The 14,048-nt window shown below is 46.4% G+C and overlaps 1 long non-coding RNA gene across 2 annotated transcripts in view; it reads right to left on the reverse strand.

Moving 5' to 3' along the window:
* LOC133048405 (uncharacterized) overlaps positions 1-14,048 on the reverse strand; it is a 140,311-nt gene that overhangs the window by 39,846 nt on the left and 86,417 nt on the right. For both annotated transcript variants that reach the window (XR_009691033.1, XR_009691034.1), the window contains exons 3-4: positions 1,780-1,805; positions 100-192 (exon numbers count right to left, since the gene is read on the reverse strand). This is a non-coding gene — a long non-coding RNA (uncharacterized LOC133048405). The remainder of the gene's footprint in view (positions 1-99; positions 193-1,779; positions 1,806-14,048) is intronic.

Consider the following 14,048-nt stretch of genomic DNA (forward strand, 5'->3'; position numbering starts at 1 on the left):
TCACAGTGCTGGGATCTTCCTCCCCTGTGCTGTGTGGGACTGATTTTAGTGGGCTGTCTTCTTTAAATGCTCTTTCTCCAGGACCCTTTGTTTTCTTACCTCTTGACTTGAGCCTGATGAAGTCATTTCCTCCATTAAAAGCTTTATAGGGATGGTATATCTTTTAGCAGTAGAGCAGCTAAGGGTCCAGCTCTGTTGGCGGGAAAGCAGGGTGGTTAACTTGAGTGAGGGTCTGAGAGAAGAGGAGGGGGTGGGATGAACAGAACCAGGGTTAGTACATGGGCCCCTTCTCTGCCAGGCCAACACTGAGGACCTGGCTGGGGGTGGGGCTGAATCGGGGACTGAGGACTGAATGAGAAGTTTCCGTAAATGGCTTAGAATGGTGCCTGGCTTACCATGAAAGCAAAAGTCGCTCAGCCGTGTCTGACTGACTCTTTGCAACTCCATAGACTATGCAGTCCATGGAATTCTCCAGGGCAGAATACTGGAGTGGGTAGCCTTTCCCTTCTCCAGGGGATCTTCCCAACCCAGGGATCGAACCCAGATCTTCCACACTGCAGGCAGATTCTTTACCACCTGAGCCACAAGGGAAGCCCAAGAATATTGGAGTGGGTAGCCTATCCCTTCTCCAGGGGAAGCTTCCCAACCCAGGGATGGAACCGGAGTCTCCTACATTGCAGGCAAATTCTTTACCAACTGAGCTATCAGGGAAGCCCAGTTTACCATGAGCACTCAACAAATGTTAGCTTAAAAAAAGGCCACCGGGCATAAGGCACTGCAAGAGACACTAAGACAAACAAAAAAGGCAATCCAGCCAAAGAGGACATTCCACCGGGAGAGGCTGAGACTCGTAGTCATGCAGCTGGGAGCAAAGGGCTGGGAAGCCAGCACAGGCATGCTGTCAGTGTCCTGGGGAAGGGCAGGGGTCCTGGCAGGCTCTAGGCTTTGAGCAGGCTCTTAAAGTGGGGTAGGTGTGAAGAGATGGCAACAGGGGAGGGAAATACCTTTTCCCTGAGAAAAGAAACTGTAATCAGAATTATCTCCTGTTGAAGTCTAAACTCTCCAGACAACATTTATGCAGCTCTCCCATCTCCCCTGTAGACGTCTGAGGGTAGTTCTGATGCTGCTCAGGATTGAGGTGTTCTCTTCAGAAGATGAATTCAAGGCCACTTTTGGTCTTTTCCATATTCTTTCCAGTCCTTCACCTTCCCTCAAGCACTGCCCACCTCCCCTAAGATCCCCAACTCCCAGACCCCAGGACTGTCACTATAGTGACCCAGTGGGAATAGAACCCCCTCCCTCCCATCAAAGCCCACCTGCCTCTCTGCCTATCCTTCAGCCCCCTGCTACTGGACCAGAGAGCTATTCTGATGAACTCACTTTCAGTAAGATGTCAATGGCTTGTTACAACTTAAAATGTTCTTCTCTCAATGAGCATTTATGTTTTAACATTGGCCTTCAGCACTTAATTAAAAGGAGTGAGTAATGTGGAATTTCAAAGGACATGACATAGAACTTGTATCAGTTAAGAATGCATTTGGCTATAACAGAGAACCCTGCTGCCCTGGCTTAAACAAGGAAAAGTGTTTATTTGTTATAGGAAAACACACATCTCTTTCACACACACACACACACACACACACATGAGTGTTGATTTGCCCAGGATGAAGGGGAGCAAAACATGCTATCCCAAAATATGCCACTTAGGCATGTGAATTATTTTGAGCTGAAGGCAATCAAGACCTAGAGACTCAGGAAAAACTTTTACTTCTCCCTTACCTGCCTTGAAGAATTTAGATAGGGACCTGTACCAAAAAAAAAAAAAAAAAAAAAGGATTATTACCAGAGATAACGTTTTTATCTGAAAGGCATATCTGCAGGGCATGGCAAATTTCTAATTAGCAAACATCTGCTCATCTCCTTGTTCTGTGAATTATCCTCCCTCCGCCCTCACTTGAAGCCCCTGACCCCTATCCCATTCCTTAGCTGAGGCTGGCACATAAGCTCAACTGCCTGACTTGGTCTTGAGTCTCATATCCTTGGGACTTCTGGAAATATGGAATTAAATTTTTTTCCCCATCAATCTGTTTTTGTCAACTTAATTATAAGACTATTCAAAGAACCTATAAGTGAAGAAGGGGGCATTTTCTGTCCCTACAAGGGCTTGAAGGGCAACTTTGTAACGTCACCAGCTGCCTTCTCCCTGTCTGCGTCATCCCTATAGCTGCTGGATGCTGCTGCTCCTCCCAGCATCACAACCACAAAGGAGCGGAAGGAAGAAGGTGGAAGGCAAAGGGACGCAGAGTGGGACTTGGAAGGTTACCTCCCTGGGGATGCTGCCTGCATCTCATCACTCAGAGCTAAGTCACACAGCAAGTCGCCAGCTGCAAGGGAGGCGGTAAGTGAGCTCTGAGTTTTTATTTTGAGTGGTTCAGCAAAGCAACACTCAAAACCCACGCGAGGTTCTATTGTAGGAAAGGAGAATGACTGGGTAGCTGGCAACAGCAGTGTCCGCCACAAAGCAGGCACGTGCTGGGCCTGGGGACACTTCAGGGACATCTTGGCCCACCCTCAGTCTGTGCAGAAGCTGCAGAGGCAAGTGCAGAGAAATGAAACAAATCTGAGCAAAACTAGACCCCATCCCTCCCGCCCACTCTACCTATTGCATAAACTGTCCACTCCTTACCTCTGACACAATCAGAATGGCTTCATTTTTTTACCTCCCTCCCTTTTAAAAAAACATTTCAACCATTTTTAAGCATACAAGTCAGAGCCATTAAGTACCTTGACAATGTTGTGCAATTGTCACCACTACCCCATTCTTCACTTTTCATTGCTAATCTAATGTTGGTTTGTTCAGGCATGGGGGTTCAGAGATGGGGACTGGAAATACAGGCAATATAATTTTGACCGATTGAAAAACCAAGTATTTTTACGTTTCAAAGTGGCTAACAGTTTAGTAACATGTATTTTCTGCCTGGAAACATATGGTTTTTTATCTGGATTATTTATCCCTTTCAATAAATGGTGCTTCATGCAACTCTCTTGCACAGACAGCCAGCATCGGGGCTATGAGCTGCTCCATCTTTTATTCAAGGGCATCAATACCAATCCCCTTGTGTTTTTTTACTCAGAATCTACAAATAAGTTATTTCCTTTGAATGTTCCCGGGGCCATTTTGTGATTTTGGACAGATGAACATTTCTCTGGATTTCTAAATCCTCTGAATTGGGCCATAAACAGAATGAGGAAGAGATATTTGGGGGATGTAAAGGCAGCCCCCCGTTCACAAACAACCTTCCACTCTTGGAAAAATTCCCACTGAGTCTCACAGGCAGAAAATCGAGTCCTGTTACTTCAGTAGACTGTGGAACTCTAGAGGGAGCCAACTGGTGCAATTTCCATCTCTTGAAACATTTAAAATGTATCTGATCAAAGGAGGAGAAAATTAACCACAGTGTAGGAAGCTGGCAGGGGGACGGACAAGATGACCTAATTTGCCTTTCCCATTACTAATTTCAGTAGGCGTCTTCTCTGGGAATTCCACACTGAAATTCCAAGGCAAGTCCACCTCCATGGGTTTCTGATGGCTGCAAGCGTGACAGTCAGGACTTGTGGTATTTGAAGCCCCTGCTGTTGCATCCTTTGGGGTTAAGCATGGAACTAAATTCTCCTCAGATGGATACACTGGGCCCCATTCTTATCTACATAATAACTATGGAGAAATTTTCCCTTTGGGTTTCAAAGGACGTGAGCTTGGTCTATCAAAGTTGGGGCTATGCAATGAATTTATTACTCGCTGAAATAAAAATCAACACAAATATGTCTTTGCCTTAAAAAAAAAAACCCACACCACTTAGTTGCTTTACCAACTTCTGGATTCAATTAATTTTTAACATGGAAGTAAAGTTCCCCTTTTCTTTTTTTTTCTCCTTTCAAGCCAGACATTTATTTTTAACAAGGGATGAAATCATCTGAGAACAAAATGGGACATCTGTTACTTTATATCTGTTTATTTTAAGTACTTAAATCTGAGTTTGATTTCACACAATTTTGACATCGTTGCTTCATTAATAATCCTTACGTAATTGTGACCTCGGAGTGCGCCCCGCGATTGCAGCATTCACTTCCCATTAGGGCAGAGTCTGATAAGAAAGCCAGAGTCGCCCTGGGATGGGTGAGGCTTCCATGTGCAAAGCTGGTCTGAATGCTGACCTCAGCAACAACAGGAAACCACCTCAGAAAGTGTAAGGAGAAGGCCTCCGAGGGAGCCAACATGGCAAGCAAGGGCCTGTGGTCTGCTGTCAATGTTGGCACCATCTCATTTTGCAGGGGTTGGGTTGCTGGATGGGCAAACAAAGACCGCATTTGTTGCAGGAGAAATAAAAGACTGAGTAAGAAATGTGTGATAAACACATACACACGCGTGCAGAACGTAGCTACCCTTCATGCCCCAGGTTGGCCAACCTGCCTTTCAAGAGCACTGGGATGCTGGCAGAGTAACTGGGAGGCTGATGCAGTGATGGGCTTAGGTGGAAGTGTGAGGGTCTCACAAAGAAGCCACGGGGGCCTGGCAAAAGGAATGGCCCGGTATACCTGTGGCTGAGAAGCAAGGCGTGGGGCCCTAGAGATGGGGATTTAGAATGAGGGCAGTGTGATTTTTAATTGGTTCATTTATTATGAGATTAAATTTTAATGAGCTCTATGCAAGGCTTTGGCTATCCACTGGTAAATAGACAATCCTTCCCTCTCTGAAAGTTAGCAGAGCCATGTGCTATGAGAATAACTGAGGGGCCTATTTGGAACTTGGGGTGTCACAGAAGAATACTCAGACAGGTCAAATGTAAGTTGAGACCTGAAGGATGTGAAGGAACTGGGTATGGGAAGAGAAAGGGAGAGAGAATTCAAGCTAGAGGAAACAGCCTAGCGGAAAGCCCAGCGGGGAAGGGGATTGGTGTGTCAAAGAAACGGAAAGAAGGGCAATGTATCTGGAGGGTGGTGTGTTTGGAGTGCAGTGAGAAAAGCAGAAGGATGGACAAGGGAAGGAGGGGGAGAAAGGTGGAAAAGAAGATGGTACACACTCCCAGTGTGGCGGGTTGTGGGGAGGTGTTTAGATTTGACTCTATGTACAAGGGAAATTACTGACAGTTTTAGGGGGGCAAATGACAAGACTTGGTTTGTGCTTTAAAAGGATGGTGCTGGCCGTGCAGGGGTTGGATTACAGTGCACAAGAGTGGAAGCTGGGAGATGAATTTCACAGGCTGCTGTTGTGATCCAGTTGAAGGTGGCATGGAGGTGGTGGGAAGGAGATGGATTAGGAAGATCCTGGGTAGGATCAGCAAGGAATGCAGATGGGCTGGCTGAGGGGCATGGAGGAGGAGGAGTGAGGAGGGTTTCTGGCTGAGGTGTCTGAGTGAATTGTGGTGGTTGTTTACTGACACGGAAAAGGTGAGGCAGGGCTGGGCCGGGCACCAAGTTATGGGGGTAGGGTTGGGATGTGGAATCAAGCATTTTGTTTGGGATATGCACGCTCTTAGATGTCAAATTAGCAGTTGAATATGTGAGTCTGAAGTTGAATATGTGAGTCTGAAGTTCCTAAGAGAGGACTGGCTTGGAGATAAAAATAAGGCACTGTTGGCAAGTAGATGGTTTTTAAACCTAGACAATGAATGACACTACCTAGATTTTGAATAAAAGTGGATAAGTGTATTGGCTAGAGACTCTCCAGAAAAGGTACTATTTACTTCACAATATTTTTTGAATTTTAAAAGTAAATTACAGACATGCTATTCACCCCTAAATTCATCAGGCTTCAAATAAATGAGGACATACTCCTACTTAAGTGAAATTCCAGACAAGGACATTTATGGTCATTAACTCAGTGCCAGGTTCCTTTCCCAATGCCTGGACTTATCCATTTACATTTTTCTTTTAGTCCTCACAAGAAGTCTATGAATAAGGTATGACTGGCCCATTCTACCAGTGAGGACACTACAGCCCATAGAGGGTTAGTAAACTATCCACAACTAGAAAGCAGAGACCTGCGGATCCAGGATCCAGCCGCAAGTCTGACCAAGTCCAAAGCTTTCCCTCCATCCCTCCTTCACTGCATACAGAGGCCTAGGGACCCATTTTCATGGAAAGCATGTAACTCTTCTCATGCTCTGAGCCCTACTTTAGTCTTGGCCTGCTATTCTTACAGAATCATCCTCTGGTCCGAGCATTTGAGGTTTCCCTTCTTTGCTGAGGTCAGAGAACTACGCTCTCCTTTGGCCAGGTTACAGTGGACCACTCCCTGAAGGCATTAGAGGCTGCAGGAACCCAGCTTCAGCCTTTATCCCGATTCCCACAGGTCTGAAAAGCCAGCTTTCATTCAATCGTGCGCTGCCACAGGATGCAAGGAATGGGGGTGATGGCCTTCTCTCAGACCTTGGTAACTGAGCGGTGATGGAGTGAGAGCTCTAATGCGGTGACAGGATGGAGCAGGGTGACTCACCATCTTTTTTCTGTGGTCATATCGATGCCTCATCCTCCCAGGGCTGCACTCCAGAGGAAAGCTTGGGGTTGTTTTCCTAGGGGCCCTGCCCCAGCTTTCTGCATGCCATGGCAGGGAAGTCATGGGGAGGGGGGGTGTAAGCTTATTTACTCTGCCAGTTGTACACTCCCCCCCGGAGAGAGTATTTCTATCTCACTCCCACATCATCCTTATTGTAGAATTTAAATGTAGAGAGGCCTCTGCCATTCAAAGGAGCATGTATGGACACAAGGGCAGGCATGGGGGGTTTCCCATCACTTTCCAGCCCCTTACACTACATTAGTTTTCTTCACACTTTTTATCTTCATCTGCTGTAAATGTGTTGTTGTTGTTTTTTAACTTATTCTCTCTCTGCTAGAATTTAAGCTGCATGAAAGCACAACCTTTGGCTCCTGATTCATCTACAGAACCTACAAGAGTGCCTGACACATAGCAGACACTTAATGCATACTTACTGAATTAACAATTGAATCAATCAATCATATAGAGTAAAAATGGTCCATAATACACTTCTGTCTACCTGTTTCCAAGATAACTCTAGAAAACTTTCTTATTGAGTAAATCTTAACAACAAAAAGAAAAGACCAATTAAAAAAAAAAAAAAGGTGGGGAGGGAAAGAGGGAAGGAAGGAAGGGAGGGAAGGTGGAAGGGAGGAAGAGAAATAGAGGCAAGAGGGAATACAGAGACCATCAGAGCACACTAGAGCAAAATGGAGACCCCAGGATGGCTTCTAAGGCCTGGGGGTGGTGGGGCATGGGAAGGTTGCATTACTCTAAAGCCAGGAAACCTCAAGGAACTGAAGCTTTCGATTATCAACTTATTCCAGGCTGGCTTAGAGGTCTGGAGAGGACATTCAGAGGCTCCGAAATACATTGATAATCAAGAGAAAGAGAGAGTCTTAAATTGAGGATGGAGAGCAATATAGTCAGGTTAATGGAAGCACTAGCAATATTAAATGAAATTGCTCTACCACTTCTTCATAAGGTGGCACTAGGGAGCCTGCTCTTTGCATAAGCGGGGGGGTCCTGGGATTTGGCGGGAAGGCGGAGGAGTTGGGGAATCAGTCATGCAGCAACCATTACAGTTCATGGGAGCCCAGCTAGCAGCCCCTCGGCGCACCTGCCTCATCTTTACCCAGGCCCACGCAGGAGCCAGGCAAATTTGGGCAGGATTTCAAGGGAGCCTGGAGCCAGGGGAGCCTGCTTTAGTCCAATTAAATGAAGCAGTATCAGGTGGAAAGTAATTCTGAGTATTCACCATTATGGGGAGTTTTGTGTTTAAGCGCCTCTACGGACCTTCTTTTAATGAAGAACTAAACTGTGGGGTCTGGAGGTGGGCAGGAGGAAGTGCTCCAAATCGCAGCGCTGATTCCCTACCCCCCAGCAGGCAGGCAGACGAGGGCCTGCAGAGTTTCCAAAAGGCTCCATCCTCCAGTTCCCTCAGGCACTCCCACCAGGGCCCTGGGACTCCTCTGTGGATATGTCATTTTCCATTCTGTAAAGATAATGGGAACCTCGCCAGGCCTGGGGGTCTAAGAACCTGTATCTGAATGATCATGGGTGGAGCCAACTCGCTGAAGTCTTCAGGGGTCTTCTTTCTACTTCCTGCCTTCTTTCTCCCTTCCCCTGTGTCAGTCTCCTGAGGCAGCAGAAGTCAAGGCGGTGAAGGTGAGCTAACAGGGTTTTGGAGAATCAAGACCATTATATAACCATGTTGGGGAAGAGCGAGCCCGCTGGTGTGGGTAATGAATGCAAGAGCAGGAGGCCGCAATTCCTGAGTTCACATGCACAGACAGGATGAGTTGCTTTTAAACTGTTGACGATACGGGTTAGAGAAATCTCACTATCAGTGGACATTTACAGAGGACTTAGAATGAACCAAGTGCTGCGCTGCTTCCAGGGGACAGGCAGAGGAGGTGGGTAATATAGAGACGTACAGACAGGGCCTGTGCCCTCCAAGGGCTCTCGATGGGGGACCCTGGAGATTTTTGCAGAGCTAAAGAGACAAAGTAGAAATATGCGGAACAAAATAACCATGTGTCATTTTACCGTTCAAACAACATAGACCCTTATCTCAGGCCCTAATTCTTGCCTGCCCGCAACAGTCCTCTAGGCTCATCTGAGTACACTCTCCTGCTTGCCTCCCCCACAATGGTCCCCGAAGTGAGGGGGAACAGAATGCCCCAGCTACCAGTGTGAGGTTGGTCAGCTTTTATTTTCACCATGTGCCAGTGATGCTAAAAACTGCCAATGACAAAATAGTCCTGTTCCCACACCCCCAAAATCTTCTGTTGGTCTGAGTTACACAATTGTCGCCATTACTGTGGCATTTTTGTTATATACATGTGTGTACATATATGGACATATACATACATATATATGCACATTTTTTATTTTTTATTTATTTTATTGCTTATCATTTAACAGATATATTTTCATGGAAAAATATATCAGAAATATATATTATATTTTATATAATATATTATATAAAAATATAATCAGAAATTTTCATCCAGGTAGTCTCCAATACAGGCAGATACACATTCATGTTGCTTTTGAGAGTAAATTCTTATTTAGGGAGCCTTTGAATTCACACTGGTGCTATTAATGTGTTCAACTCCTATGATAGAATATATCTCTGCATTTGAACAATAAAAGCAAAAGATAAGAGCAATAGTAAAAGACTGTGAGGAGGAAAGAACAAAATTCTGTTATTTTATGTGACCTCTTACAGAGTTTTTGTTTTGCAAAGTCAAGGCAGTGAAACAGAGTGCAAACTGTAAGGCGTGATATTTTGTTTAACACACATACATTTTAGTGTGTGCATGCTAAGTTGCTTCAGTTGTATCTGACCCCATGGATTGTAGCCCCCCGGGCTCCTCTGTCCATGGAATTCTCCAGGCAAGAATACTGGAGTGGGTTGCCATCCCCTCCTCCAGAATCTTCCCAACCCAGGGATAGAACCTGTGTCTCTTGCATCTCCTGCACTGGCAGCCAGGTTCTTTACCATTCTAGCGCCACCTGGGTAGCCCACATTTTGGTGCATACACGAAGTATTTTGCTGACTTTAAATAATATCTTCAAAATTGAGATTTTCTTCTTTAAATTTCTAGTTTTAAAACTAAGTGAGAACTAGAAATAATTACTATGTAGAATACTACATGCTAATTCCTAAAAATTAATATTGTAGCATAGAGGAGGGGGTGAGAATGCCCTGCTCTGGATGTCAAACACCAGTGACACCACAGCTCTCCAGAGACCCCAGAACTTGTCCTGGAAGGATTAGGGCCTGAACTCTCCCCTGAATGTCACTTGGGTTGGTGGGGTTACCTCATTTTCATACACCAAGGCAATCCAGGTTCCCTTATCTCCTGTCTTTTCTACCTTTCTCCATCTTGTTCCCCGGTGTTTTCCACTCAGAACCCCATCTGGTTCCCCTATCTCATATTCTCCCCAAAAGAATTTGGGAAAACAGAGCTGGCTATTCTTTTTTTCCCCTCTTAAGCCTGCCACTTGTTTTATCCTACTTCCACTCCCAAGTTTTGTTAGGCCCTGCCTTAGTTCTTTGATATATACCAAGGAAGACTACCCAAAAAATGGTGCCCTTGGAAAGAATTCAGATCGGTAGATTTGAAGCAACAGCCCTCCCCAAGCCCAAATTAGAAAACTGATCAAAAAATTGCTTAAGAAGCCCACTTATTAAAGGACTGAAAACCATGAATCATGATCAGGGGATTTATCAGAAGTATTAAAAGAAGACATGTGGGACCGATTTCCAAAATAGAAAAGCATTATCTCCCTGGAAATAATCCAGGGAAAACAGAGAACTGGGAATTTCACTATTTTGCAAGAAAATGGAACAAATCTTAAGTGAGAAAAGCTCAGTGAGCAAGACAACAGGGCAGCGAGAACTTAACACAGCGTGTTTATGAAAAACCGAGCTTGCCAAACACACTGGATATCTTCTAACATTTCAGCTTCAGGATTAACAAATGAGGTGGCTTCAAAGCACTCCATACTCCTTTGTTTTTGTGATGGACTTGATACCAAGACTATAAAAGGGTTTGCAGTGATGGACATGGAGAGTGACTAAATGACCCACGAATAGGTGGCACTACCTCTGATCTGGACAAGAAGTTTTCAGCAAAGTGCCAAAAGGATCTCTCCTGGCCAGGGTTGTTTCACTGATGTTCTCAAAGGGAGTCAACCAGCATCTTTGTGGGTGGAGGAGTTCAGGTTTAAGAGCAATCCATTTGACAGAGACCAGAAGGATTAGTAGAGTCAAGCTCTGCACATTCCAGCAGTCGAGGGTGTGGACCCACAGAGCTGACCTGGAGGAGCAGAGTCTTGGGCTGGGGGAGTGGGCCCTCAGAGCCCACCTGGCAGGGTGCCACCCTCTCAGGCACTGACCAAGAGAGGGGCGTGTTTGGAAGAGACTCCCAGGACAGGAGAATCTGGCCAAAAGCTGGAGGTTGTTAAAATAAGAAGGAGAAGCCTCAGGGCAACCCAAGTGTCTTCTTATGTCTGAAAGGCTGATTTGCAGAAGAGGGACTGGTACAGGTCAAACTATGACCCCCTTCTGCCCCATCCACGTGTTGAAACCCTAACCCCTTTACCTCAGGATATGACCATATTTGGCAACAGAGTTGTTGTAGGATGTAATTAGTTAAAATGAGTCATACTAGAGCAAGAAGAAGGTTTCCCAGGTGGTACAGTGGCAAAGAACCTGCTTGCCAATGCAGGAGGTTCAAGAGACACAGGTTCAATCCCTGGGTTGGGAAGAGTACCCTGCAGGGGGAAAGAGAAACCCACTCCAATAGTCTTGCCTGGAAAATTCCCAGGTACAGAGGAGCCTGGTGGGCTACAGTTCATGGGTTTGCCAAAGGTCAGATACGACTCCATGACTAATCGCATGCACACACACACACACACACACAGAATAAGGAGGGTCCCCAACCCAATATGACTGGTGACCTGATAAGAGGAATTTTGGAGGCAGAAGCCCACACAGGTGGGATGCCAGGTGAAATGAAGGCAGAGACCTATAAGCCAAGAAATACCAATGATTGCCAATGAGCCACCAGAAGCCAGGAGAGTAGGATGGAGGAAATTCTGCCTCACAGTGCTCAGAGGAACCAACACTGACAACCCTCTGAATCATGACTTCCAGGCTCCAGAACTGTGAGATATCACCCAGATCATCGTGCTCTGTTATGACATCCTCAGGAAACGCACACAGCGGCCGAAGTCCTTGGGTGGTAGACATGACTCTCAGTGGCTGTGGGAAGCAGGCACTCAACAGGAGGCAGCGGGAGACCTTGCCCACCTCTCAGCCTGAAAGCAGGCTGAGCTACTTTCTGTGCGGCGTGCTTTCTAGCATTGAGGATGCTTATGTGGAGATGACCACCTGCCTAGGATGACGTACGAGCAATTCCTGCTTCAGCAGTGACACAGGGATGGATCGTCTCCAAGGTTTCCTCCAGTTAGAGGAATTCCAATAGAATTTTTATTGTTCTAGTTCTAAAGGAATTCCATGACAATAAAACATCTGCTTGAAAGTGGAAATTACTGTTTTCAGGACAGAATCTAAAGAAGCATAAAATCAGAACCAGTAAGCTATGATTCCACATGAGAAAAAGTATAGGTATTAACAAGGGAGGTATTTCAAGAACACAGTAGGCAGGAAATACATGAGGAACGGTGATGCTGAAAGTAAAGGGGGCAATGAATTATATTAAAAATGTATTTATGTGATGTGGCTGCAAACCAAAGTGGCTTAATCTGGGCATTAGCTGTAGGGGTTAAAAGCATGGAGTTGCAAGGCAAACAGGTTCCTCTCCTGCCACTCATGAGCTTTGTGGCCTTAGCCAATTTGTTTAACTCCTCTGAGCAAGAATTTCCTCACCTGCAAGGGTAGGACGATATCACCTGGTTCCCAGTGTTCCAAGGATGACATCAGGTAATTAATGAAAAGTATGGGGCACATAGTAAGAATTCAATAAGGGATTACTATTCTTGTTATGAAATCATTGTCCCCAGCACCCAAACAGAAGGCTGATTACACACACACAGAGGGATGACAGAAATCAGAGCTTTAAAGGAAATTTTTTGTTACATTCATGACTTAAAAATGATTTTTTTCGATTAAATGTGAACATCTCACTCTTTCTCAGTGTATGTCTAAGTGAAATTATTGGGAATCATGCTTTGCTACCTCATTTCACACATATTTCAAGAGGAACGGTGGACAAGATTTTAGGGGTGACCAGCTTCTTCCTAGGTAGTGCGAGTGGTAAAGAAGACACCTGCCAATACAGGAGATGTGAGAGAGGCGGGTTCAAAGATCCCGCGGGAAGATCCTCTGCAGGAGGAAATGGCAACCCACTCCAGTAATCTTGCCTGGAGAATCCCAGCGACAGAGGAGTCTGGCGGGCTACAGTTCAGGGGGTCACAAAGAATTAGACAGACTTGGCACGCACGCACAGCTTATTTCTGGTGTGTGATCTTCTCTCTCTCCTGGTTTTTTGTTTGTACACTGGAACCCGCCTCACTACTTCCTTGGCATGGGAATGACCCATCAGAAGTAGGCGGGGCTCAATGTCAGGGAGGGGGCGGAGTCAGCACTGCATCCCTGTAGCTCTGGGATGGAGATTGTAGGCGCTCCGTCTGCCCCCAAGTATAACTGCCCTCAGTCCCAGGGGAGGCCAGGGCCCAGTTATCCTGACAGAACCAGTCAGAAGGAGGAGTAGTGCATGAAATTAAGGTAAATGAGGCTTTAACCAAAGGAAAAACTTCTGTTCGGCAGGATCTTTGAGCTGATGAAGCGGTCTCTAAGGAAGCTTGAAGGAACCCTACACAGTAGGAAACACTGAAAAGGCACAGCCCTGCCTACCGAAACCCGTGCGAGTCAGCGCGTCACCCTCCTCTTAGTCTCCACAGCTCTCCCCCAGCTCGTTCCCGTTTGAACTGCACTGCTCCTCCTTTGAGGCTCTGATCCATTCCCAGTGTTGTTTAAATGGGCCCGCGCTTGTAGTATCTGGTGATGGAATGTGGTCTCTCCCCTAGTCTGCCCTCACCGCCTTCCTGCCGCCCCACTCCAGGTCCATGGCAGGCCCTCGCAGCTGGGCGGACTCTTCCCCCTCGGTGTCGGCCTCCTCATTAGGCATGCTCCGTGGCTGGCTGGTGTCAGAGTCGGCCGATGCATCTGAATGCAGGGCATGCCTCGGGCTCCTGGGAGGCTGCACATTCCGCATGAAATATGAAGGCAACAGCCAGCCCTGGGGAGACCGAGGGTGAATTGACTGGAATAGCAGGCAAGGTGGCTACTACGGGAGGGGGCCAGGCAGGGTCCAGGAGAAGACGCGGGTGCCCATCACGTATTTTAAAGGCACCCTTTGGTGGTGGAGGGGGGAGGCATGCAGAGAGGGGACGCCTGGTTTGTACACCGTCTGGGCTGCTCCTGACACACACAGCCCCACCCCACCCCCACCCCGCCCCATTCATTCTTTCTGCA

Source organism: Dama dama, chromosome 29, assembly GCF_033118175.1.
Source record: "Dama dama isolate Ldn47 chromosome 29, ASM3311817v1, whole genome shotgun sequence".
Taxonomy (NCBI): Eukaryota; Metazoa; Chordata; class Mammalia; order Artiodactyla; family Cervidae; genus Dama; species Dama dama.